The sequence below is a fragment of the Pleurodeles waltl genome, chromosome 12 (genome assembly GCF_031143425.1).
Source record: "Pleurodeles waltl isolate 20211129_DDA chromosome 12, aPleWal1.hap1.20221129, whole genome shotgun sequence".
Taxonomy (NCBI): Eukaryota; Metazoa; Chordata; class Amphibia; order Caudata; family Salamandridae; genus Pleurodeles; species Pleurodeles waltl.
In genome coordinates this window covers 671051922-671077325 of record NC_090451.1, presented here as the reverse complement: position 1 = coordinate 671077325, position 25404 = coordinate 671051922, and the positions used below count along the sequence as shown (strand labels likewise).

Genomic DNA, 25404 nt, shown 5'->3' with positions numbered 1-25404 from the left:
TGTCAGCAGACTCTTTTCTGTTCTTGAAATATGACATCACTGATGCCTTCTTTAACTTAGTAGTGCTCTAATGGCACCTCTCAGGAAGTAGTATTTTAACCAAAGTTATTCTTACATATGCCATGAAATAGTGAAAGCAGTCTCCTTGTTCTTAAAATTAAAGCAGCAGGGTTGGAATAGCAGCATCCGCCTTTAAACAAGGTCAAAGTAGATCAAATTAGTGATCAAAAGTAGATAGATGTCATGCTAGAATTTGATCACTAAATTCAAAAAGTAATTGCAGTAATAACTGCTGTAAATGTAGTTGTGTGCAAGACGGTGTATGTATATTTTGATCATGAAGTGGAGTTTAAGATGTTAGTTTAATTGTATGTTTGACTTTGGTAGTTCGATTATTTAATTGCTAAAGTTCTGGCAAAAATGAGTAAGTCTGTGATGAAAGAATCTATAAATGAACCGGTTTAAATAGGCCTACATGTATGTTTTCCTGATGCCCACAATAACTAGCAAAAGTATTATTCCGAAAGACAGTACAATTAACCTGCATCTGGACTGATTGTGCTTGTCTCTTATAATTTTGGACTTTATTTCACGTAATTTTGCAGTATTAGTGACTGTATTGTAAAGGCAGTTTTAATTAGTCAAACTGTACAGTGACCTCCCTTTAATTTGACATTATTTAAATGTTTAATGTATTTACAACAGCTATTCTAGCTTACATTCCTTCAGTAGTTGCTGGTCTTTCCTATGTCCACTTTTCAAATTAGGTTTATTTAAAGAATGTGCTCAAGTATCCTGGGTAAGAGGACAGCATTTTAGACCCTTTCGCACAATTCACAAATATACTAGAAATTTACTCCTATATGTTTTTGTTGCATTTAGAGTAAATGTGAAACTACCAAGGAATTCTCAGAGAAGGCCACGCCTCCTGTTATTCTACAGTAGTCCCTCATAGAATACTGGTTCTTTGCCTTCCTTCAGGGAGTATCTTTTCCATGGTCCCTCTTTTGGTTTTACTGTCTACCTACCTAAAAGGAGTATTATTTTACGTTTCCTTAATTTGACTTTTTTTTTTTTTTTTTTTTTTTTAAGAAATAGATTTCAAAATGTGCTTCCTTGTGGTACACTTTTTTTGTTTTTTTAACAGATTCAAATAGTGGGTCGGATGCAGATGTCCATTTTCAGTACATTAAAAATCTGTATTTCTTGCCTGGATCTTTTCATAGTGTTTTCTAAGCTAAGACTGAGATTTCTGCCACATTTTAGCATCTGTAGAGATCAGGAATTTAAAGTTACCGACTTTGTCTCTGTTCCTCCAGGAGAACATGTTTCTCCTTGTCCTTACTTCTTTGATCATCAGGCCCTTAGTCACCATTCTCCAGGTAAGGGTGACTCATTTAACACTGGTGCTTTTCTGAACCCACTATCAAAGAGTCTGTATAACTTCGGGCATTCCAAGGTATTCGGATCACACCTGTTATTTGATGTTTGGATCAGGTATTTTATTACCCGGCACTTGGAAGGAAATGCTCATACCGTTGTAAGTAATCAGAAGTGGACATTAAACAGCAGCACGAGAATGAGACTTCACCAATTATTGTGAAATAGTTGTGCATACCCTACGTTTGGTTGTGCTGCTCCAAACTGTTAGTGATCCCTGGATGGATGCTTTGCCAGACAAGCCAGTTTTTTGTTTTTTTTAAAAACTTTTTACTGGTAGTGTTTACAACTGTTATAGTAGTTTTCAAAATTAAATGAACCTGTAAAAATGTTTGAAAATTAGACGGTGACTCACAGAAATCAATAAAAAAAAGTTTAGACATGGTGGCATCAGTCATAGCCAGAACATTGGATACAAGACTACCTATGTGGTCATTTCAAACGTGCAAAAAGGTGTGCATTGTTGCTCGTGTTCTGAGGCAGCGCTACTGTCTTGCCTTCAAATAGTCCTTTACCCCTAAACCGATGTCTGTGGGCATAGTCTTAATAAAATGTACTCTTGTACCTCAGATAGGTTATTGCTGCCATTCTAAATACTCAGCAGTCTTAAAAATGTGGACCAGTTAATATAACTGCTTTTCTGGCATACAGGTTTACCTGTTGAAGTTCTAAATCTTCCTTCAGTTCGCACTGTTTACTTCCAGAGCTTCCCAAATCACCACAGCATATTTAACAGATTAAAATTGTGTTCTCTTGGATGTGCTAAAGCAGTTCCAGAAAATGTGGAAGGCCAGACGTTTTACTTCAGATACACAGTTCTCAAGAAGACCATGCACAACAATCCAATGTTGTTGTTTTTTTCTTGGCCATTTTTTTTTCTTCATATAAAGGTCAAGCGTGCAAGCGCTTTGTCCTGTTGTAAGTATTGTGGGCTTTTAACCATGCCCATCACCTTCACTCATTTGTAGGCTTGCCTTTCAAAAATCCGTTGTTATCATTAATAAATGCTTTACGTTTGTCCCTCCTTGCGGTGGTTTTGTTACTGCTTTGCAGACTGCCCCTGTTACATGGATAATTGCACGATTGCCGAGACGTTTGATTGCAAGCAAACTTCTTTTTCTTTTTGTCTCTCTCTTTCGCGATCATGCTCATGGCGGCCATGGCGCTTTGAATCGTCTCGCTTATGTTAACTGTTTTACTTTTCATTTTCAATTTAAGTGGCAATAAAAGTCCAGTTAGGAGAATTTATAACGCTAATAGCTCTAACTCAAGCTTGTTTCATTTGCATACATCTGCCAATTACGTGGCCCCCACAGAAATGGGTGTCTGGAGTTCTTCGTTGATATACAGTTATCCATCTGTGCGCAGACATTGCCCATTATATTGAGAAGTGTTTTGTTGGGTTTTCTCTCTGGTTGCATTTTGAAGTGGAAGTGGGGTCAACTTTCCTGACAATCAAAGTGAAGGTGACGATTTTAGGGTTGTATCTGTGTAAGAGTATGGCATCAGGAATGTGGGTGATTTGACCCTCCGCCTAAACCTGTCAGCTGTGTCAGTCTGTTTTCTTGGGTCTTGATAGCTATGGGGTCATATCTACTGTACAACTGCACCTGCCTGGGTTTTAATGCAGTGTTAAAGGGTGAATGTTTTGCGGGCAAGTCTTAACTTTGGTTCTGATGTCTGACTTGTAGGATGGTAATTTGTATAGCGTAACAGGGTTTTTTCTTATCCAAGATGTTGAAAGTAAGTTGTCATTTTCTTAGGGCAAGCGCTATCCTGGTAATGTAACTCTCAGTGTTTCCTGTTCTCTTTATGCTCCATAACCATGTCTTCTTACCACTGGTCTCTGCCTGCCATGTGAATTTCCAAAAAGTGCTCTAATGAATTCTAGAGCTTGTCGAGTTGAAATTATTGGCTCATGTTCTTATAGGCAGAGTGATGACTACGATTATGGGCTTACCATATGGAGGGCTTCTAAGTGTGATAGGTGGTCATCTGAACTTGCCCTAGTTAGTAAACGAGTAGAATAGTTGGTAGATGATTATTTCCATAAAGAAGTGTTTTGGGTGGTTGGTACAGATATAAACAAGTTTCTCTATGCTGAATCCTTTCACATAGTAACTAGGATCAGATGTTTGTGGAAATAAAAATAGGAGACTTGATGAGTTTAATAAATCTCCAAGATGCATGCTTTTGTGTGCACATCAAGAAAGATCAAGGACAGCCGGGTCATACATATACTTACCATTCATCTTGAACTCTGCTCCAGGAGAATTCTTAAAAGCTCTCACTATTGTTGCTATCCAACTACATCTACAGGGAATACCTTTTTATACGTACTTTGACTGAATTGTCTGGACAAGTTATTAACCAAACTCAGATCTCTTTGCCAAGTAGGTGACTCACTATGTAGGTTTTTTTTTTTTTCTATCTTTAATCAGCCATAAGGAAACCACTGTTGATCTGTGTCTAAAGTTGCAATTCTTTGGGACCCTAAACACTCCTCATTTTGCAGGTGGCATGCCATACACCTTTTAATTCACCTACCTGGCATGGTCTAATGCAGTCATGTACTTCAATCAGTGAGATGACGAAAGAACCTTAACCTAGCTAGATCTTCACTGGGATTCACCCATTTAACCAGCACCAAAGAGGACGAAAGTCTATTGCCTTATATGACAGTGCCTCCGCTATTTCACTTAGAAGGCAAATATTTCTTCTTTTCGAGATCCTATAGAACAAAAAAAGATAATCAATTAGCCGAACTGGTCGGCGGGTAGGGCACTGTCTGGAACGTTAGACACTTGCAGTTTACTTTGTCTAAGAGAAGGTGTTTCACATAAATCACAGGTAGTCCAGAGCACTTTTCCTGAGAAAAATTGTGAAAATCCTCAGAGACTGTTGGGCTCCTGACAAGTAGGAAATCCTCAGCGAAACGGTTCAGACAATTTTCGAAACCTGCTGAACCTTTGCCACAGAAAAGCAGTGGAAACGATTTTTAGGAAATGGTTTGCTATCCCCGGACATAGATGTTTGTGTCTAATTTTACATTAATTCATGTGATACAAAAGACCCTTGAGGAATGCAAGGAAAATGGCAACTAAACTGCAACCATAATCCTTTCTCCTATTAGACAAAGTTTACGATGATACCTCAGACCCCTAAAGCTTCTAGTCTTAAGAGAAAAGCAGATTCTTCACCTTCTGCCTTCCATGGCAGAGATTTATTGCAGTGTTCGTAACAAACAACAATGTTCACACATTTTTGGGAATTTCTGACCATTTCGTTCAGACCTACTGCACCAGAAATAATCTGCTGAATAAGTTTTACATACTTTGTTTAGTTTACTTAATCTCCATCATACCAATTTTAAATGTAGTTATGGCATGTCTCACACATTTCGAACATCTTGAGCTTATGGCTTATTTCTAATATTTTAATATTTATTAATGTGAAATGCGATGCACGTTTATGGCAGAACACTGAGCTAAAGCTATTGCAGATATCTCGCCAAACTAGTATAAAAATTCACTATTTTGACTACCACCTCTAGATTGAATATTCTCATAAACATTGCGAAAGTAACACGGATGTGGTGCAGCATCCTACCCTTTAGAGAGAGAGGCTCACTGGTTGCTTCCAAATATCCTACGAACCTTCTTGACCTGAATATCTCTCAAGGCATTTTAGCATCCAACAATTTGTCTTAATATGACGCTAAAAATATCCTCTATCTCGTGCACCCACCCCAACAACTTTTACTATCCGTGCATCATATTCAGCCAGGACTTCTTCTCTTTTTCATTTTCTAAAGCCGATCTTCCTTTGGGAGCACAGCAGATTGTGATAGGACTGTATTGTTTAACACTCCTTATGTAGTTAATGTGCTTCCTGATTCTCCCCCTCCCCCCCCCCCCCCCCCCCTCATCAAATAATTCGCATAGAGAACAGAAATAGAAACACTGCCAAGAGCTGTATCTATTACCGGATCCAGCCAATGCTATTGCTCCTTTTTTAGAGTCGAGCCTGCGTCGCTTGCACATGCGTTTCGCTAGCGGGACGCTTTAGTCATTAAAAAGGGCTCGGAGCCCAGTCCACGTCACGTCAGTGCCTTACATTCGTTCGTGGGCTTTCCTGTTAGAATCTGCTTGATTTCATTAGTGGAAGGCATGCATACGTCATGTCTTTTCCGGTAGTTAGCCCTCCTTGAGCGCATCGACCAAGTACAGAAAACATACAAGGCTCGCTGTTTTCCGTCCGGTTCGTGGAATACTTTTTCTCTATTTTCGCAGCGCGATCTCGCTTGGCAGAAGTTGAGCGCTTTGCTTAATATCGAACCTGTTAAACAGTTAATTGCACTTTTTCCGGTTACGTACATAGTTTGTGGCAAGAAAAGTCTGGTTAGGAGTTTACAACGCTATTAGCTCTAATACGAGCAAACTCGATACCTGTTGCATTGCAAATGCTTGTTTTAATTGTATCACCCATTTTCGTGAGAATTTGCATCAATACCCATTATAAAACCTGTTGCAAGAGTGAATTGTTCTGTTTCATCGTTCCATACTTACACGTGGGTTATCTTTTGATGATGATGATGATCACATAAGCCTTGTTTACAGGACACCTTAACAACACTTATCACTTAAAGATCTTCATAGTATGTGATCCCTATTAACAGATGAAGCCAGTGTTTTCTCTACTTGCTTAACAATGTTATGTTTTTCAACCTCTGCTCCCAAAGTTACTTCTAAGGAACATTAACAAGGCCTTTCGTACTGAAGGTCTGATTACCACAGTTCTGCCGCAGACCTTTGCCACCCAGATCTGTGGTTTTCCTCAACCTCCAAGGAGAGGACAGTGGCCTCGCTGTTCATTTGGTCTCCCTCTGCATGCAGGTTCAGCTTTGGAATCCTGACCGACATTCCCGTTCTCTCAGGCTCAAGACAGGAAGAAGAGAAACTTTGTTTTCTGCAGTTTCTCTGCCTCACTATTGATGTCTTGCTACGGAGCCAAAAGCAGGAACAGTTCCTCCTACTTACTAGGCCCCATTTCCCTCCCCATGCTTTGGACTTTGAACTGTTGTCTTGTGAAATAGATTTGTGGTTGCCTTTTCATGTATATGGCTAATTGGAAGCTTTAGGTCTTTTCCTTAGAGCATGATATTGCATTCCAAAGCCAAGGATGTATTTTACATGGTAACTCGAAATGCACGAAGGGATTTTCAAGTGAAATTGGGAATTAATTTTCCTCCCCCCCCCCCGACAAGAGCCCTTTAGGGCTTGGCTGAAGAGACCTGCCCAGAGCTAAAATATAAAGAATGCTCTTTCATTGCTTGATTGTTCATTTATCACCATTGGTGGAGTGCTCTGGGCAGTAGACATTAATTTTCTATGCTACTGATGCTTCTCAAGGGCCATTTCCACACCTCTGCAAAACAGTCTGTAAAACATAACTTTGATGGATTACTTCATATTCCGTGTTGGGACTGGAACCCTCAGTGGAGTTTGAAGTTAATACTGATTCAGTTAAGGCAAACACCATTTGAAACCATGGCTTCCCGCAGCCTTGTTACTTTGAAAGATACTTGCATAGCATTATTCAAGACTGGGTTATCCTTTGACTAATCCTTTGCAAATCTAAGGTTTTGACAGTTTATTTTATTCTGTATATTGGTTTGTCTGTGATGGATCACAAGAAGAGTTTGAACCTCTAATATGGAGTCATGACATTACACAAGGTTTGAAAAGATCTTCCTCCAGCCCTCCCATACTTGCTGGAGTATCACCTACCATTTTGAAAACTTTCTTCATTTGAAGGTTGTCTCATTCTCCACTTGTTGTCCATTTGACAGTTCATTGTGCAGTGCTAATGCCATTCAATCTACTAACTCATCTTCAGGCAGTGGTTCACATATCCTTGAGAACCAAGCAAGATCTTTGCTTCCTTGCAAAGTCAAAATCATACAACATGTTACAAGATCAAATCATTACTGAGGTTATCTGGGTATCTGAGTAGCCTGTACTTATTTAGCAGTGGCCAGAAAAGTGAGACCCATTTTGTCAGTGAAGGCATGCTCTTTAATTACTTTCTTGCTATTGGGCAATTAGATTACTACTTACTTCTATTGGTATCTGGATTTGCCAGTTCTGCCTCTGTGCTGTGTAATAAGTTATCTAGTTACTCATGCTGATAAACATTTTAGCGGCATACCCACCTGCTTTTGGTTCTCTCATTTAGTAGCTGACTTTTGGGGTTAAGATCACGTCCATACAGGTTAAAAATCTGCCTGGAAAATGTACTTCAGTACTTGCTATATAAGTGCCTTCTTCAAAAGGGGGCTTGTACATGATGCACGTCAGATTGGTCAAAGGACAGAGAAAATGTACCACACTGCACGTTGTAAGCATGTACTTAAATCCTAGCAAATGCCAGGTGTATGAGGATCAACTCACAACCTGGCACAAAGAACAAGGCTCGTAGCAATGGCAAGTATTACCTTCTTGTCTGTGGAGATTTTAACACCTATCCACTCGAATCTATGGGAGAAAGCGAAAAGCATGGAGAACAGTTGTGGCATCCCGTCCCCAGAACTGGGCAAACTCCCTTTCTTCTCAGCAAGTGCAAGATGGTTTTTACATCAACTTTCTCATCAAATCACAGCTAAGCTTCCTAAATGGTCAAACAATATCAGATAGCCATGCACCGCCCACATTTTTCAACAGTAGATCGTGCTTGATCAAATACGTTCTCTTTGAAAACTACTCCTGGAATTTTGTGTTGGACATTGAAGTGACCCAAAGACCAGAGAGTGATCATGACCCTTAATGTTTTAAGTGTGCAGTCCTGGCCAAGAAGAAAATGGTCAAACGCTTTGCTGCCAGTATCACCCCAAACAACAATAGACGAGCAATCACTTGAACAACAAGATTTCATCAGAGGCTTGTCTGGAACACTTATTGATCTGCACCACGGATAGAGGCAAGCACAAGGCAATACTGACAAATTATACCAAACTTTAAAAGGAACTTGCACACCCCTGCTCCGCATCAGGGTTATCAAGGAGCAAAAGCAGGAAACCAGAAAAAAGCTTTCAATGAGTGCACAGGAGCTAAGAACAACCTGAAATGGGCTTGCAGAAAGTGACACGACTGCCCAGGGGAAGAGCTCCTTTCCAGAGTTACTTGACCATACAATCTATCTTGCATTGGTTTTCACCAATAGTAACGTATGGTTTTGCTCGGACCTCGGTGGCAGTCATTCAGTTTTGAACTTATTATATAGTTTAGGTTGAACTATCTTTTCATTTATCAGGCCCTTATTAGGTGGATAGATATAGGCTTGTCTTTTTATATTTTTCTAAATTTATTTCACTAGAATAAGTATTTTGATATAATTCTTTGAATGTCTAGTAAAAACATTCTAGTAAAAAGTTGATATATGTATTTTCAAATGGAAATTAGCCCTGGTACAAGTAAATAGGTGTTAAAAGCTATAATAGAATCATGGGGAAATATGTTTGAATACTGTGTATTAAATGCCTTTCCACCAGTGACACCTTACAGGCTGCTCCGCTTATCTAATTTCAACTAAAAGAAACGCTGTGTAGAGCCAGGCTGTAAAATGTATGGACTATGTGAGAAGGCAGTCTTGAGACACTGCATGTGTGGAAGTAGAAATGATTATTTCAAGCACATCTAATGACAAATTGGTTATTGGGAATCCATGTCTCTCTGTCAAAACAGTTATGCCTGTCTGGTATTAGTACGCACGTATTGTCATTGGAAAACAATTTTCAATTGTAATTTACCTGCAGGTTCCAAGCCAACGATCGATAGCTCTTGGGAGTCATAATAAACTGGAATATATTTCATAGGGATGTAACGTCAGTACCAAAGCAACTGTGATGATCTATCATATAATTTATATCTCGAATGTATAAATCTATTCCAGATATTTACCACAAACGGTATAAAAAGACTGCTGTCAAGCCTGATACTGCTGTTGGTTAATGTGGTGACAACAGTGCAAAATCTTCAAAACAGCGAACATCCCTGATTTAGTTGACTACCATTGATGGTGATAGTTACTGATAACATGGCGCATGTCACAACGTTAGGTTAGGAAATGTGCTCTGGACATAAGTTGTATTCTGTAGTGTCACGTTGTACATTATCATGGCTTTCCTTGTTCGTTAAAGAGATTCAAATGGGATTGTGTGTAATCTAAAAGTAAAGTTGGTGATGCTAAACCCATGTTGATTTTAAACCCGATTACTTGGCATCATTCTTAACTAAAAGTTCCAGGCTGCATGTTTCTGGCGTTTGAATTCAAGTGATGATTATGAAGATGGACTTGATTTGGCAATAGAGAGGCCTTCACAAGGTGCACAACATTCAGATATGTGAATGTCAGCACAGGTTGATGTCTACATGGGAACTATAAAATACTGATTTTGGTAAAATGCCACAAAGCACTCCAGCAAATGTGACATTTACTCCCTCATCTCTCACGCATTAACCTGGACTTTGTAGTAAACACAAAAAAGTGAGTGGACTGAACTTTTCTCATGAAAGTCGAGCCATTCGTCTGCTACGTTCGTGAGCACAATTGTGACGTTTCTGATTGTCAAAATTTTCCACATTTGGATTTGCTGACAACTAATAAATGTTCAGATGTCATCTTGGTTAAACAGAAATAGCATTCTGAAATTAAGAGACTGAGCAGTTCAGTTTTCAGTCAATAGATCACACTTCTTATGGAGAACAGAATTATTGAGCATTTATAAATCAAGAAATAGGATCTCAAAGAAATTTTCGGGTCTCTGCAATCTGAAATATAGGGATGATAAACTCTTGTGTTAGATAGGGAAGATTCAAGAGGGTGATCTTTAAAATATGTACCATAGTAAATTAAGTTTAGAGGTTTACAGATATAAGCAGTGTCAGTTCTGATTGGAAGGTGGACTTTGTTCGTTTTCAGGTTAGTAGCAATTCTCGGGTGCCGAAGGAGTCTGTAGAGCGGAAATGAAGCATTTAGGCACTCTGGCTGTTAAGTCACACGTGCGATGCAGGTAATTGGTTTATACACAACATCTGGCTGGTCATAAAAAAAAAAATATCCCACCATGTATCGATTAATGCCGGGGAATCTTGGCTAGTCGAAGGCATTTCCCTTGTTAACCTCCAAGATGACCAAATTTTCTGATGTTTTGCATGCATGTTATTAGTCTGTTGCAGGTGAAATGTGGAAATCCTTGCTTGTGTTGCACCATTTTCTTAGAGATCAAATTTTTTTCTTCATATTTTGTAACTAAACAAGGTATTTGCAACCAACCTTTCCTCTTAAATGCATTGGAGGTGGGTGAAGGTAAAATATTAGTGACTTCCATTACCAAAAGCAAGACAAATGAACGGCCATGAAAAGCAAGTGTTGTAGTTATTTTGGCCAGTTGTTCCATAAAGGCAAGAGTATAGGCGGACTGAGCACAGAAAAAATGTGCAGTAGTTCTGACATAAATGCATGCAGGTAGTGATTTTCTACCCTTTTGGAAATGCGATTATTTGAAATGGGGACTGATGATTTTGAGGCTTTTTGGTCTCTGGTCTTTTTTTGGGGGTACTGAATGTACAATATATTTATTACTTGACTTCACGTTAGGTTTTAGCATTAACGCTATGCCTGTATAGATCATCAGTGTATCACTTGAACTGAGCACCTTGGATGTTCTTTTGCAAAGCCACAATATGTCAGTCATTCAACCTATGGCTACAGTTATCCATGCTAAGTATAGTGTGGATTAACGCTTTGTCATCTAGAATGTTTTAGTCAAGCTAGAGAAAGGCACAAAGATAATAGGAACTAGAGCTTTATACCACTGAGTAGACAAGTTGGTGTAAAGGAATCAGATGTTGGAGATAGCTAACATCCCAGGTATTGTGAAGTGTTATGTAGTGCCCTCCATAACCCACTCGAAACCTGACAAAGATATGCTTTAAAGGGAAGACTTCTTGAACACCCTGTTGAACAGTAAAACAAAAAAAAAAAGTATGCAAATTAAGAAGAAGAAACTACAACACGAAGCATACAGTTTATGGACCGATATTTGTACCAGGCCTGGTGGTTGTTTCTCCAGATCTTCAGGACAGTGGTCGAAATTCCACACCTTATAGTTCATTGCAGAAGGTGATGCACAAAAAAAAAAAACACTGATGGGCTTGTTGTTCACCTTCCTGTATTCGAGAAACCTGTGTTGTTCGGATCCTAGGTGTGTTTAGGTCGGGATGTTACTGCTGCATTCCTAAGCTTTCATGGTCTACACGGATGTCTTATGCTTTGCTGCATTACAGTGAAGTTGGCAAGATCCATTTCAATTCCAACAAGTGTCTGGAAATCCCTGCAATGTTTTCTTTTCCTCTCATACTGAGTTGGCATCTTAATAGATTTTGAGATTTTGGCCCTGTAGTTGCATACACGTCACTGCAGATGTTATGTTATAATTGCTTATATAGCGCCTAAACTGCTCAAAGGCCTCGTAGTGCTTATACTGCAACACGTGCTTATCACTGTTTATATTCGTATAGGAATTAAGCTTTAAATAACCAGGTTTTCAAGGCCTTCCTGAAAGGAATCTCTTGTGAATTTGATCTAATATTAAGAGGAAGGCTATTCCAGACTATAGCACCTTGATATGACAAAGACCTTCCTCCCCATCTTGCTTTCTTCACTGTTGGAACTCTGACCAGCATAGCTGAGGAGGATCTGAGCGGTCTGGCTGGGATGTAAACAGATGCCAACGTTTTGAGCATTTTAGGGCCATGATTGAATATAGCTCTATGAATGTGGCATAAAGCCTTGAACTTAATCCTTTTATCCACTGGGAGCCAATGTAAGGATGAAATTCCGTCCCGTATGGAATGTTGCTTAGGTGTATTTAAAAGCAGACGTGCAGCTGCGTTTTGCACCCTCTGTAATCTTTGTATCACATATCTTGGTGATCCTACAAACAGGGTATTGCCATAATCAAGACGAGAACCTATCAGTGCCTGAATAACCAGTCTCCTGGCAAGTAAAGGCAGTATAGTTAAAACCTTCCTCAGAGTCCTAAGCAGAGCAAAGGAGGTTCCAGCTATTCTATTGGTGTGTTGTGACATTGAGAGTTGGGGATCCAGCCATACCCCAAGACTTTTAATGAGACATTTATGGGGCGGGAGGGTGGGTACTCCTATTGATATGCTAGGATTGATTAAGGAAGTTTTTGTTAGCCCAAAGAACATGACCTCAGTTTTTTCATCATTGAGCTTCAATTTGCTTCCTGACATCCATGCAGCAACTGCTTTCAGACAGGGACCCAGTGCCGTCCCCATATCCGAATGAGTATTGGAGAGGGAAACCATCAGTTGAGTATCATCTGCATAGGACACCAGGTTCAGTCCAAATGGCTCAACAATCTCTGCTAATGGCCGCATGTAGATATTAAAGAGTAGCGGGCTCAGAGCAGACCCCTGTGGAACGCCACAGTTGCTGAAAGTGCGCCTAGAAGTACACAATCTATCCAGTACCTGAAAAGACCTTCCATGGATGAACGAAAGAATCCACTCAAGGTGGCTCCAGAGATTCCACTTCCTTGCAATCTATCTTTAAGGATATTCAGATCAACCGTATCGAATGCTGCACTCAGATCTAAGAGGATGATAGCGGTTTCCATTCCTTTATCCATCCTCTTTTTTTTTTTTTGCTTCTTCTGTGATCGCAATCAATGCGGTTTCAGTCCCATGCAGTGGCCTAAAACCCATCTGGGTGGGATGTAAAAGCTTTTTCTCTTCCAGAAGAGTAGATAGCTGAGTATGTACATACTTTTCTGCAAGTTTAGCCATTATGGACAACAATGAAATTGGTCTGTAGTTAGTCAGTAACTTAGAATCCAAATTAGTTTTTTTTGGGAGAGGCTTAACAATGGCCTGTTTCCAGGAGTCTGGTACAGTACCAGAAGCTAGCGAAGTATTAATAAGATTTGTGATTATCGGACCTAACACTGGTATTCCCATAGTGAGAATCTGAGGAGGAGCCGGGTCCAGCGGAGAGCCTGATTTAGTTGCTCCCAGTAATTTAGTAACTCTATCCAAACCAATAGGAATGAAATTTGTTAAAATAATTTCTTCCCTAACCTCCTGGTTCATCACCACATGATCTCTAGTTAGGGTGTTAGGGAAGGATGCATAAATATCCTGAATTTTACTTTGAAAAAAACTTGCCAGATCCTCCACATGTTGCTGCGGGGACTCTATCATTTCTGGCTCCTCAGTTGGATGAATAAGATCTTTTAAGGCGTTAAAAATCTCCTTAGGAGAGTTAGCTGCTGCTTCAATTTTACCAGAATAATAAGTAGCCTGTACCTTTTTAATTTCTGAATGATAGGCTTGAATCATATTCTTATATTCCTTCTTCAAGGAATCATCTTGAGTGTGCCTTCATTTCCTCTCTTGCTTCCTACATTCTCTTTTCATCTCAAGTAGGCTTGAGGTAAACCATGGAGCTGACTTCTTTCGTGGCAGTTTCCTAGCGGTAGAGAGGGGTAAAATTTCCTCCAGGCTATCCTCTATTCATTTGTTCAAGGAGTGAGTAAAATTAGTTATATTATTTGTGTTTAGGTTTTCTGGTCTCTTCTTATCCAATGAGTTAATAAACTCTTTGGCCTTTAGTTTGTGCCATTTCCTTCTACGTAGTGGGGTCCTGATACTCATGATCTTAGATCGGAAAATGGTTAATTCTAACTCGAGCAGAAAGTGATCAGACCATGCTAGCGGACGGGATGATAAAAATTCTAAACCTAGCACATTGGAGAATACCAGATCAAGTGTGTGACCTCTATTATGAGTAGGACCCTGAATTAACTACTAAGTCACATGCCTTCATATCTGCTATTAGCATCTTAGTCAAAGTATTATCTTCATTTTCTGCATGTTAGTTGAAGTCTCCCAGCAGTAGGAAGTGATTTGGGGTGTATATTCCAGAAGCCCTTAGGCCATGCATTGAAACAAAACTTGCATAATGAAGTTCATGACTATTCTATGCACAGTCTAGATTTTAGAAATCTATTGTGTAGATAAATTCAGACATTAGATTGCAGCCACGATGTAGAGTTTATCAATTTGTGGTTGAAAAGCACAGATCTGTTCCTTTGTCCTGTTACTTCATTTTCCTACAGTAAAGTATTCTCTCATTATTTTGAACATCTTTTGCTCACCAGCAGAATCTGTGTATGCCTTTGTAAGCCTGTACAGTGAAATTAAATTTTAGTACGTGCTGTAGGGAAGTTAGAATAAGCCATGCCTACAAGCGACTTTTTCTTTGCATCTGTTTGCATTGTAGACAAAGTAATTCTGAAGTGCACTGGCTAAACTACCTTTACCTAGATCAATTAGGATTGAATGGGAATCCTATTTGAATTGCTCAGATAGTCTCTTAGAAGTCCCCCTTTTTACTTTCCTGTCCAATCATCAGAGGAAGTGGTTATAAATGTTACTTTAGGAACCCGAGAGGCAGTATCTTGAAGGGGCTTACATATTACAGCTTCTAGAAAATTGCAGAATTTTACGGATTTTGATTACTAAAGCGATCTAGTCTATTTTTAAGCACTTCAGGTTTCAGTAGACAAAGAAGCGTAGGCAAAAATAGAAATGCTTAGTAACAGGTCATATCTCCATGTAACGGCTGTCCTCTCAAGAGATTAGGGTCCTGCTTTTCATGCCTACTCACTCTGGATGTATGATTCTTGTTCTTGACCATGTTTTATTCTTCCAGCCTTTACTGGAATTACATCCAAGTAATACATTGTCAGATTTGGTTGACCTCTTTCCAAGTTGCTGCACAGTATGATATTTGACAATAGTGGTTACAGACAACCATTATGGCTATAAGTAAATACCAAAGATGGTATGAGGATCTAAACCTCCCAAGTTCTATACCACAGACTTCCACAGTCAAGCTGCAGATTTGTTGTCCATCACTTTACTAAATTCTTTTCCACATTCAAGATGAATATATGCATTATCTCGGCTGTGGGGTGAAACGCTGATTGAGTAAATTTGCAAGAGTCATTGCAGTCGACAACAAATATCTCCGGGTGTCTTCAAACCCAACCAGATAGATGGTGCTTGCGACTCTGCTCTGTCTTCCTTAAGATCACGTTCTGTGGGCAACCATTATAAGGAAAGCAGAATGTTTCAGTGTGCTCATTCTGATGTAATTCAGAATAGCTCTTAAATAGTCAATAATGACGTCTAAATCACTGGGAGATGGTTCCTGACCTGCATCACTACACCTGAAATAAACCAGAAGTACTTTTGCTGTTTGCTGCACTGAAGGTAGATGAAAAGGGTATTTTTCTTCCGGACACTGCTCTAAGCATGGCCTCAGCTGAGATCTGTAATTGCTTTTGTTAGAAAACAATATTACGAGTTCAGTGAGAAAGGAAAAATCAGACCACAATAACTTGGGTACACAAATTGTAGGTGTTTTACTGTGTTAGGAACGGGTGCTCCATGGTATAATCAGTACTTGTTTATTGGAACGTGGGCCAGTGATTTCCCAGTAGAGTAGTTTCAGATTCTTGCCCATTAGTGTAGTTTGAGACCCTCAGGGGGTGATTTTCCGTGCTTTATGAATCCTGATTAATTGACTTACCCCATCACTAGTAGGTATGAAAGTAGCTAAAACCAATATGGCAAGCGATTTCCATTTGTGTAATGTGGAAACCACTATAAAGGAGTGTGTTTTTTTTTGCTTTTCCCATAATACCAGTGTATTTGAGAAGTTGTGGGCTGAGAAACAGTCACTTTTCCTCAGATGAAAAGGATAAGACATGCCACGTGTGAATACTATGTCTGGTGACTACGTGAACTGAGGCATCTACTTGGAAAACAATGTATGCCTCCTATGCTTATAGGTTGAGATCCCAGAAGGTCCATCATTCTCGGTCAGTATAACATCTGTTATTCAGGAAAAGATGTAGCAACAAAAAGATGATGGACGCACCCCCAGTCACAGATTTGGGTTAAATCCATCATGCTGAATGTACAAATTTACACTGTTTAATTAGCTCATAGAGCGCATATTAAGAGGTCACACCTCGAGCTGATACTGTGAACTTCATGGAATTAAATGGATGTTATGCGAAATTTGGGTGAAGCTGGATAGCTGAAGAGTCGGCAGATAAAACATGCTGATGGACAAACCCTGTCTGCTGCATTGGGTGAAAAATCAGCTTCCCCCCCTACGTTCCTACAGAGTTGATTGAACATAATACAGATTACTGATACACAACCTGCAGAAAGAGTGCAAACTTTTCAGATGGAGTAAGTTGAATCATCAGTATCTCTTACCCCAGTGATTAACCTTCAGCCAACTGTACTGCTGAAAAAAATAGACAATGATGACTGGCACTATTGATATCTAGCATAAAGCTAGTTTTCAGAAAACGTCTGAGTGAGATAAATATCTTCATACACTGCTGATATCAGTTACTAAGCATGATCCGTGTAGAGCGAGGACTTAGCTGCAAAAGGGTTTTGCATCTCAGGCAAAGATACGGACTCCTAATCCGAGTTCTGCATCTTAAATCTTAGCAGGTTGTTAAACTGATGTATTTGCCAAACTAACATCAGCTGGATGGACATATAAATTCTACTGTGAAGGCCATATATGACTACTGATTCACAGAATTAAGCTTGGTGGTATTTTACCTTCACAAATGGTATTTGGCTAAACTGGAATTTCTGTGATAGATGGTATTCCTGACTTTGCAAATAATGGCTTAGGGCATGTATTAGTTGTACATTTGTGTGTAATATATATAATATATATATAGCTTTCAGACCTTGCGAAACTTACAATTTAATGGTGTCAAAAGTGTGTTCCTATCTTTATATTTGAGGTAGAACAACAAGTATTTAATGACAGTTGGGTTCTTCATGGGAAAGAATGTTGCTTTGTTGAAGAATCATTTAAAAACGGAAGCTAATTTGCAAATCAAAATTTACTTATGTAGATTTTTTCCAACTGAGGTATTTTTACACTTTTGTTGGCTATTTGATTTATGTACCAGGAGCTTTCTACCACCCTATCTGTGCTGTCTACTGCAGTCTTCCACTGTTGTGACTTCTGTTCCAAGCTAGCCATACAGTGGTGCCTAGGTCTATCTTAAGAGGATACGTTTAATGCTCCAAAAACTCAGTGCTTATCCTGCCTTCTCTGCCAAGACCTATCCCTACGCACTAAACTAACTTGCTCTGATTCAGAGCTTACAAAGGATGATGTGTTTACAGAACATTTGTAGGTAGGCTCGTTGACAATTGAACTTTCCACTTCTATTTATCAACATGGTTAATGGTCCTTTGCTTAATAGCGCCTAAGTAATTTAAAATGTATTTTTGGATCTAGAGACTGAGTGTATTGTGTGTAAATCAAGAAAAGGAGTGACCGCGAAGATCAACATATACTTTAGGTCTTTTGCATAGCAGAGAGTTGTTCACAAAATAACTAACGTAATTTAGTAATGTGTACATTTTATGGCAAATAGTAAAGGTTACCTTTGATTTTGGAATTAATGCCTTGGAGTCCGCTCTCTTTGTATAGGCTTCCACTTGAGTAGAGCATGCATTAGGTGGGGAATTTGGTATTTCAACACAATAAAACGTTTTTTACATCGCTGTTTGTGCCAGAGTGAGAACCTCTTGAGAGCTTTGCAGCAACGCATTAATAAAGTTAATCCACCTGAGTGGCTAGGGAAGAATGTTCAAAAGAAACATTTGGCTTGCAAGTTGCAAGTCTTGGGAAAAAAAAGCCTGATTTGCACTTGCTTGCACAACATCAAATAGCTTTCCAGCTTTGCCACTCATAAGACGTTGGTAATAGTTTTAAAAGACCTGTTTCCAAAACTCAACAACATGCATTCCAAACGTGAATGTCTTTAAAGAAGTGCGCAAAGCTGTCAATGATTAATAATGTAAACACATAATTAGTCATTAATTATTCTTTTGCTCTTGCCAGTGGAAGTCAGTGCGGAGAACATCGAAGTAGACTAAATGTCTGAGACTTATTAGGTGGTGAGAAGCAGTTAAACAGGATGTACCTACACATCCTTGAATGGAATATGCTGCTGCTCTCATCCCAAGTCTATTGTTAATAAGGTCAGCCGCTTGGTCCTGAACTACTCAGTCTGGCAGTGGCATTCGTAGGTTTGCAGCACAGTCCCAGCAACCTTATGCGCGTAATGCAGTTTATAATTGTTACTTGTTTTAAACGGGGATCCTGGTTCATTTATACATGTGTAGCAGCTTGCTAATGTTAATTGATGTGCCACTTCTGGCTCTTAGTGTTAAAGCCCTGCTGATGCAGTGAGGATAAACTTTTGGGATTGTAAAGCAGGTAGCCGAGAAAAGCGCCTTCTGGCTGCGTGCAAATATACTGCATTTTTGGTGAGATCAGCACTTGGTGGCCATTTCCGATGAGCTACCTCTGGCAGTTAAAAGAATGAATAAAATGAACAAAATATTAGAATTTAAACAGTGAGAGGCGTTGTAATAGCAAACTGACAATGAAAATGAATTTATCTCCTACAAAAACCACAATGTTCTTGTTCTGAGAATTCAGTCTTTTATGTCTGTTATGCATTTTGCTTCGTGCCCTTTTTCAATGAAACATGGTTGACGGCAAAATAAAAAGCACGTCAGCTAAAGGTATGATTGACAGCTCGTGATTGTGAAGCTTGGAAGAGAAAACTTTAAAGTGCTCTGGATACCGCACCTTGACTCAAAATGTTTTACTCCCTTTAATTGTATTGGGGTTAAAAAGGATATCAGCAGTCGATTTGCAAATCAGCAAACAAGACGGCTTCCTTCAAAAAGTTGAAAACGTTTTCAGTAAAACTTAGACTGTTAAACTTTGCGTCCAGTGATGCTTTTTCTCATAATTGATAGCCTCCATTGTACAGATGGCCACCAGCCAAAGCCCACCTTCAAAATTTGGCGGTCACACTAGTGAACCAAAGCTAGTCAAACAAGAATATCAGTAAATATTTCCACATGCCCAAGAATAGTAACCAATTTGATCTGTTAGAAGAGGTAGAGTACACCTAGGTCTGGCTGGCATTTAACTAGCACGGCAGAGTACTTTGAATGAAGTGTTTCTTTGCTCTGACTGAACTGAACATGTCAGATATAAGGCTACACTTCCTATTGTTTTTTCTTTTAGTTGCAGATGAGTCTAACTACTGTATTTTATACTGAACCATGAGTGGGATGCCCTTGATGCCTTCTTATTTTACGCTGAGTACTCAATTTTGCATATGCAAGATGGCCAACCGTTACTACCATGTAAAGCTCAGGAGGGTTTCAGGCCAGGTTTTCCCTGCGTTGCCTGAAGTTGGTAGAGAATCCCTTCATGTAGCAATGTCTAGGAGCTCATGTGGTTGAGCAAATAAACACCTCGAATCCTACTGTTAAGTCCAACCCATAACTTTGAAAGGGTGGTGGGAAGTGCCCAATGGGAGACTAACATGTTGGAAAAATAGAAGTAGTGCTTTACTTTTTTTTCCTCTCCGTATCAGGCTTTTCCTTTTGAAAGCCTAGACTTGGGATTAATCTGAATAACAGCATACATGTGGACGACCTTTTCAGAGGAAAGTACAATAGGAAACATTCACCCAACCAGCAAGGATATGGAGTGACATAAGTAGATTTGTCATTGGACAAGACTGTTAAAAGCAGATCGGGTCTACAGCCTGTCCTGTGACTGAGACATTTACCTGCAGATTTTTAATCCCTGTGTGCCTCGGTCACCTACTTCCGAGAACCAGTCTGCACAAGCTCGGAACTTAAGTGCTGCATTGTGCATCACTGGCTGCTTTGCCAGTACCTATCCACGCAGAAGGAAGAAGCAAACAAGGTAGGAAACAGAAAATTGAAACAGAAGATAAAACTGACAGGGTGGAGAAGTTGAAACAGTAAGCAGTAGCGGCAAACAATGAAATAAAAGGAAAAGAGATAAAATACGGTGCTGCGGAAGTACTGAACTATTACAAGGAATAGATAAAAATGTAAAACATGAAAAAACAGCTGACAACACAAAGATTGAGAGATGCTAGTTGTTGGAGAATGCAGAACAAAATTTATAGAGCCACAAAAGAATGGAAATTAGCTGAATGGACAGAAACAACACAAATGAAAGGAGAAACTTGATAAAAGAAACTAGATCTTGAAGAGAGTTGCTGCGATGGGTAAAATAGTGAAAAGATTCAAAATAAGAAAACTAGCAACAAAATAAAAGGCAACGTTGCCAGTTAAAATGCCACATACCATATTTAAGGTACCTGTTAGAGTTGTAAAAGTATTGTCCAGGTCACTGCTCACCATCTTACTGAGAACGGGAGTTAATGTTGGATTTCTGCGAGCTACATGCAGAATAGAAACGTCTGGTTCTAAGCATATTGAAAATGCTCAGTCACATATATCCCATCACAGGCATAAAGCGCCTCCTATAGCAATCTTTGTTTGTGGTTTGTATCCTTTATGCCACACATTCCAATCCTCGTGAAGTATCTCTGCCCCAACTGGTTACTGACCGCTTCAATAAGAAATTACTAATGAAACTTAAGAAATACATTGACTCTTACTCACAAAATGCATCAAGGTCGTTTGTAAGACGACCTCATACTTGATACCTGTCCCTAAGATCAGCTCAGGCTAAATACTGCCCCCTTCTTGACCTGGGATTTCTGTTTATCCTTCCTATAGGCCATTAAAATCCACTTTTGAATAGCTCTTTTGTAAGACAAACAGCGACAAATAATGATTGGTCTGTTTTTGTGATTGTCGTGAGACCTTAATACTGGCTGTATAGGACAAACTGGCACTGTGAAGGCTTGTACTGTGGATGCTATTGGGGACGACTGGATCACACTCGCATAGTTGTCTAAGACTATGCATTTCGGATGACATCCAGATTGATAATGGTGAGGGGTGCAGAACGATTAAACTGGTGGGAAAATTGACAGTATGTTTCAAGTGGTTAGGATAGTTCATATAATTAGATAAGTTTTGATAATAGCTCTAAGACCATGGAGTTCAGTTCTGTACACGTTTGGGAACAATGGCAAGTTTGGAAACTTATGATGGCCATGTATGATTTTATCTTTGTGGTTTGTTATGAACTAGAGAAAGAATTAAGGGAGTGTTAAATGAGGGAGGAGTGAATGTATTGACTTGAACGTGTAAATAGGTTGATTGGACTTGCTTGGGGTTGTTTTGGACAGCATGCATTTTCAATATATGCAAAATGGCCATGTTGTGTACCTGTATTTGTTACGTAGGCTCAAGCTTTTGGGATTTTTATCCTTTACTAGAATTCAGTTTATGTGCTTAAGGTTCACAACACTGTTTAGCTTTAAGCCTTTAAGTAATATTGAACGATCTTGGCAGAGCTCTTAATTATTCATTAATGCTCTGTGGCCCCACCAATTTTAAGAAACGTGAAAATCAAAATCATTAGAAGCCCAGATGTTTCCATCTTCCAAGAACAAAAGCATGTAGAGTTGATTTTTAAGAGACGGTATGTAAAATAAAAAATAATCTAAATTTTGAAATTACCTTTTCTTTTAAATCAGAAAAGGAGCTTGCCATTATGTTAGATTTATACAAATGTTAAATGTTCCAGGTTTTCCCAACTTTTATTGGACTTCGCATCAGATGGTTCAGTGTAGTGCATTTTCTTTGAGGGGCCCTGCCAAAATCACTGGGATAAATTCAATTTAGCCTAATCCCTGACTGCTTCCTCTTTGCACCATGGTCACTGCAAGAAATAGGGACTGTGGTGTTGGCCACCATGCACCACAGATTTAACAAACGGAGCCTTTGCACTCATGCATGCCTCACTCAAAGTACTTTCAATCCAATCCAGCAGAAATCCATTATACTTGCTTGTGTATATTTTATTAGCTTACTAGTCTTAGTATAGTGTGTCAAGTGGGTGTGTTTAGCTTGCGCTTGTAGTAATCAGGTTCAGAACTGACATTGTTAATTCTTGGGAATTTTTTGACTCGTTCTAGCTTATTTATTTGAATGTAAGCATAGGGATTGTAAGGGTTTTATATTCTATTAATTTGAATACAGGACAGTTCAAATAGTTTTTTAGAAATGTTGTGGTTGTTTTTATGTTGTTTAGGTGAGGAATGTATTTGTGTTGCTAAGAAGACTGCTTTTCATTACTTAACAGTGGGTAGTTAACTTTGGAGAGATGCCACCTGGATTTAAGTAGGTGGTTGATTAGGCCTGGATTGCTGAGCTGGTTAGCCGGTTGCTGAGGTGGGTGGGAAAAACATAGCGCTGGGTGATGATGAGGGTGTATATAATCTAACCGTTTGCTGACCTGAAGGTATTTTTCCAAGAACTTTGGTTGAGTTGTATTTTGTGGTGTCTGTCTACTAGGAAGATGGTTCTATTTATTATTACTATCAGGAGTACCTAGTCAACCCAGATCGAAGGGGCGAAGTTAGTTAGAGGTCCCTGAACCGACAAATAATAGCTTATGCTTTTTTTGTGGGAAGTGCTGATGTGGCAGGCAATACTAGGTGTCAAAAACTGAGATGTTCAAATATATATTTATATATATATATATAATTTTTTTTTTATTTCATTTCAATTTACTACACTGGTTTAGAACCACTATTGCTTGCATGTTTGCACATTTGTTAAAAATATCCTTTTGTCTTCACACAAAACAAATAACTTACCAGTTAACTATGTTAGGTTTACTTTTAATCTCCTTCATCGCCTGGTCTCATCTGCTATGTTCACTAGGATCATTTAATGTTTGTTACTCGAACGTCAACATATACAAGTTTCTGACACATTCTTCTTGATTTCAGTGCTGTAGACCTGGCATTTTTGGTATAGATACTAATGTTTTGGGTATCTTTGTTTGATTTGCATTTTTTTTTATGAGTCTAAACAAAAGATGTTAACTCTTGTATGTTGTACCTATTCAGAGGAGTTCTAACCATTCACAGCGTTGGATGATACCAGTAGCAGTAAATTCCTACAGTCGAAGTTAATTAGTAGTAATAAACTTAACTTATAGTTTTCTGTCCATTTATGCAATTTCCCTCTTTCCACAGCTGCTCTAGACAGAGGTACTAATGATGGTCTGAGATTTTTTATAGTGTCACATGTAGCAGGTTTTTATCTTTGCAATATTTTCGGTAGTTCATAAGTGGTAGTACCTTCCTGGAAACTGTTTTCAAACTGAAAATGTAAACAGTTAACTTTCTTGTTCGTGAGTTACTTGTAGGTCTTGTGTGGCTATCCCTTACTTTCTGCCAAATGTTGCATCATCAACATGATTAAGGTTTTTTTTTGTGCAGCCAGAAATTGATGAAAAGTGTATTTTCTGGTTACATGGTAGAATAGAGTCAATAGAGTAAAGCTCCAAAATCATATATTTCACATCAAGTCTAAAAAAATAATTAAATGAATATGGATATGGCAACTAACTACCTTTTTTTTTTTTTTTTCTTCTTCCACAACAGGTACAATTTTACTGTCTTACCAGTTCACCATGCTTGTCTTGGTACATCTTGTGCTACTTTGCATGCACATCTGGGTGTTATCCCTTTCTTACTATCAGGGTGTTGTGCTACGGCTCCTTGAATGATGGGATGCTCTACTCTTGACTGTTGAGCAGCTGAACCATAGCCTTATTTTTTTAAATCTTCACCCACAGAATTTATACTTGCAGAGGCATCATCCCAGCAACTTCTTCCAAGATATGTACCCATCTTGAAGCTTCTTGTTGTCTGTTCTGAAATCCTTTCATATTTGTCGGAAAGTCAGGTGTTGTTACACCAGTCAGTCTCGTATCATGTTCTGTGGATTAGTAAGGTGCCAGTTTGGTGGTTTTCAAGGGATCAACACTTCTCCACGGACATCTAGTCACCCAGGTCTCTGGAACAACACGGATTTCTGTTTATGGAGTAACTGGACACACAGCGTGGTGGGTCGCCTACAGTGATCATCAGGACTGGATGCAGATTTTGAATTATTGTGCTCATGTCTGACTTCTTGATTTCAGCTTGTTTTGTACACTTTAGCATTTCTGTGGACTAATGGCAGTGAGAAGAGGAACTACATGGTTCTCAATGAGATAGATTATATACTCTTCACAAAGTTGCCTTCACCTCATTAAAATAATACCAGACTATGCTTTACTGCTCCTGACTTACGAGACCGTAAGAAGACACAGGAGGGAGTTCTACCAGTCTGCAAACATATAATGAAGGGGACACAAGATTGCTGAAGTTATAGTTCATATATAAGCACTTGCCACATCTTTAGATCCCATTAAATAAGTTTGGAGTTTGATCATTAAGATCATTCCGGTTTTTAACTGTAAATATGGTATTTTGTTTTAGCAGAGTAATATATGAGACCTAAAGTTTCAGAATACCTTTTCTAAATATTTTCATGTTCTAATTCTGTGATGAATTTGGAAAATTCCTTTTTCGCCATAACTTGACCCTTTCATGGCCATATTTTAGACAGTGTTTTCACTTCAGGGGGGGTCGATTGAGCACCTTCTGTGGTTGCAGTTGCTTAATCGATATCTTTAATTTAAGATGAAAAACTGACAGCACTGTAAAGAGTTATGTTTTCATTAAATAAGCAGTTTCATAAATGAGGTTTTCCATTTTTGAGCTGGGGTGGTGAATTCTTACTATTTCATTTTATTTATTGTGGTTCTTAAATCATCATGTCAACACCCTGAGTACTGAGTGAAGGAGCACTTTTGAAAAATACAGTGACAAAAAGACCCTGTGGAGATATTGTCAGCAGGAGTTACAATATAGTTATGAAGATGAGAGAGGCTTGAGACCTTTGACTTGCACTCACGGATGGTTACATTTATACCCTGGAT

The 25404-nt window shown here is 39.0% G+C and overlaps 1 protein-coding gene across 1 annotated transcript in view; it reads left to right on the top strand.

Annotated features, from left to right (window-relative positions):
• The window catches only part of RPRD2 (regulation of nuclear pre-mRNA domain containing 2), a 162620-nt gene extending 137456 nt beyond the window's left edge, over nucleotides 1-25164 (top strand). Inside the window, exon 12 of the transcript XR_011200055.1 lies at nucleotides 24020-25164. The gene's annotated coding sequence lies outside the window, so the exon portion shown is untranslated. The remainder of the gene's footprint in view (nucleotides 1-24019) is intronic.
• Nucleotides 25165-25404: the final 240 nt, after the last annotated feature.